The sequence below is a fragment of the Phalaenopsis equestris genome, unplaced genomic scaffold (assembly GCF_001263595.1).
Source record: "Phalaenopsis equestris unplaced genomic scaffold, ASM126359v1 Scaffold234197, whole genome shotgun sequence".
NCBI classification, from domain to species: domain Eukaryota; kingdom Viridiplantae; phylum Streptophyta; class Magnoliopsida; order Asparagales; family Orchidaceae; genus Phalaenopsis; species Phalaenopsis equestris.
The window spans coordinates 8,200-11,768 of record NW_018252118.1 but is presented as its reverse complement, the minus strand read 5'-3'; positions in this window follow the sequence as shown (position 1 = coordinate 11,768).

Sequence of the window (3,569 nt, the reverse complement as noted above, 5' to 3'; positions counted from 1 at the left end):
TATATATTAAAAGGTGAAATCGGTTTTTGCTCTAGTGGGCACCAACTATCGATTCCCCCAAAGGATTGAAAACTCTTGTGTGCTTGTATCTGATCCGAAGAGCCCGCACCACGGGGTTAGAACCCTCGACCCGAGGGATTTACGCCGGATGCCGCACCAATGAGCTAGGTCATTCACACACATATGCACGCGTGCGCGCGCGCGCCCATACACACACACAGATATATATATATATATATATATATATATATTTAAGAAGGAATAGTCGGAGCCTATGATACAAGCTCTGTCATTCCTCATGCCCCTATAATTCGAGGAACATACCCTACACTCGAGGGGAATCAAACATCAGACTTGAGGGGACTTACAACTAACAAGTAGAAGCCCGACCAACTGATCTGAGTATACGGCGTAATTTTTAAGTCTGATAGATTCTATTTGAAATCATAGATGCTACTAGTTTTTGTTGATGATCCTTGCTGGGGCGTGCTACTAGAGTTGCATTTGAAGGGAGCATGGGCTTGTTTGGGATCATTTTATTTGGGATGATTTACCTGCTTACCACTAAATTTCCTTTTTTTTTCTTTTTTAAATTAAAAGAATACTTGTTTGGTGCAATTTTTCCATAATTTTATTTTGTATTTTAAAAATTAAATTAATTTATTTTTAAAAATACTCAAAGTATCTAAAAAAAATATTTGAGTGTTTTTAAAAATAATTAAATATATTATATCATACCAAATATATTTTATTTTGAGTAAAACAAAAAATAAAGGAAGAAACAAAAACCCTAAATGGTTCCTTCCCTTGGTTAAGCAAATAAAGATGATAAAGTTGAGACTAGCGGGTTGTCATGGACAAATAGTCCGACATCGGCTAGGTGTGGGACCAAAAAACAGTATTTAAGTCCTGGGTTGCCCACCTCTTTTAAGGGCTCTTTTGGGAGGTGACAAGTAAGCCTACAAAATTTTACTTTTTCACAGTCAAGCCCGCCCATTTTAAGCTATGGATGGGCTTATGACTGGCGTGATTGGGTGGAGGAGAATGTCACGGACAAATAGTCCCACATCGGCTAGTTGTAGGGTCGAAAAACAGTATTTAAGTCCTGTGCTGGAAGGTAACACGGTGCTTGCTTTGAGGCAACCGAAGGATTAGATAAAATTTATGATTTATTACTAGACAGAGATAAGGTCCACAAGAGTTTGCGGTGAGCCCGTACATAGAATTAGAGAAAATATCAACCTAGGAGAACTAAACTATGGAGGCAAAAATTGTATTTGGCTTATCTAGAGATTTGGAAGGTTTTCAAATGGGCTCAAAGGGCATATAAATTTTAAATAAAGGTCATTGGGGACCCAACTATAAAGTTTATAATTCATTTAAAATATTAAATGTTTATCACTATTTAAAATGATTTTATAATTAAAACTTTATCATCATAACGACTGAGCTCATTATGTTGCCAGACCGGTTTGTTCGGGTTGTTTTAGAAAAAATATTCTCATCCTAGAAGCCTACTTAAATCTACTGTTCATCATGAGTCATTGGGTCCACTAGCTCACCCCGCCTTCCAGGTTCCCATTGTCATGGCACTAACGATTCAACCGAACAAGTTGAAAGAGTGAATCCTTCTCTACCGAAATCGCAGATCAAGAGTTCCAAAGACAATTCCAACCACAACAAAACCATCATTACCCATTCTTTGCATTCTAAGTTGAGTCTATGATCTTCTTCCTTCCTGTACCACCAAAATCTAAAACCCTCCTCCCAACACCATTGACATGCTCTCCAATGTCAGCGAGCCCTATATTTTGCCCCGATTAACAGTTTTTTTCCAAATAGTATTGGTTAGCTTGCTGTCGAGAAAGCAATAGCAACCAGACTAACAGCCATCTTCCCAAACATTTTATTTCTATTTTATATGGAGAAAGAACAAGTTTATTTCAATCTGTCATGCACACCTGAATTTACTCGTAGATGTTTTGAAAATAAAATGTGAAGGAAATTTAAAGTAGCAACTCATTATTTTTCATTTTCTAGCGTGTTTGTCTTGTCAACAATAGAACGTGAATGTGATATGAATATAGAAGCAAAGGTAGAGAATCATAAAGAGATGGTCAAGCTATTGGGGGGATTCCAAAAAGTAGAGAACAATTATTGTTAGAATATTCTGAACCATCCCAAATGATAGTGTTATGAATCAATTATGTAGAGAAGGGAAACATGCCAATAATACATCGATAGTAACTAACTAGAATCTTTAATATTATTTGTTATAATTAAGAATACTGATGACTGCAAATAAGATTAGAGAAAAAGCTTAAACATAGTAATATAGTTTATTAGGTTCACTGCCATTATGACTGCATCAGGTCTCTCCAACTTCGGAAGAACTCAACTAGAGTTTGCCAGAAATCACAATAGCGACATATACCATAAAAAAAAAAAATTTAAATAATGATAATAATAAAAATATTAAAATAAAATTTAATCCCCCTCACGACACCTATTGGTAACCGACACATCGCTCACGTGAACCAAAACGATCAATATTTTCTTTACTCGTTTCATTTTACCGAACACATGAAGGGATGAGAAAAGAGGAAGCAGCGACGTCATGAGGAGGAGGAAACTAAACCCTAATGAAGCAGTTCGAGTGGCACAAGCCAAGCAAGCGAGCCTCGTATGAGCAAAGGAAGAGGAAGAAGGAAGGAGAGTTAGAGATCAGGGGAGAGTGTTTTGAATCTTGGGAGTGTTGCATGTGTAGTGTGGAAAGGAAGATGACACCTAGGAAGGAGCGCGTCCGTGATATGCAAGCAAGAGCAAACTGTGTGAACCCTAGCCATTCGGTGCGGGGGCAAGAAGGAAGGACCTTGCATGCAGAAGGAGAGGTGTGAGCGTCCTGTACAAAGGAAGAAGACAAGGTAGAAGCGAGCCGCATGCGGAAAAGAGAGGAGTCATGTAACTCCTGTGCGAAGGAGGAAGAAAAATGAGGAGGTGAGGTTTTGTGCGAAGTAACAAGAGAGGAAGCGGTTTTGTGTAGGATAAATCGAGCCAAATAAAGGGAGAATGAGAAGAGAAATGGAAGAATAAAAGAAAAAGCATCGAAGTAGAAGGTTTTGTTGAGCAGGAAGGCTTTATTTTCTAGGTTTTCCATGGTTCTCGAAACACCAATTTGAGTTGAAGTCATAGAATTGAGCTCACAGGTAGATTTTTATGCATTTCTAATGTATTTAATTTATCATTTTGACTTGAGTTTAATTTTATTTTATAAAAATTTTATAGGTAAATATGTAATAGTAATGAAAAAAAAAATCAATTTAGTTTAGGTAGGGGAACTTGTCAGTCATACATAAAAGGTTTCGCAGACCAAACGGATATCATGAATTATTTAGTTTATAAAATCAAACCCGTCATCAAGTGATATGTTTACCTTTCAAGATAATGTATCACTTGTAATATTGTGTTCGGTTACTTAAACTATTAAATATATGCGATCTATTTAGTCTCTTTTTTTTTTAAGTTAAACACAACTTTTCAAAATCAAAAATACATATATAACAGTGATT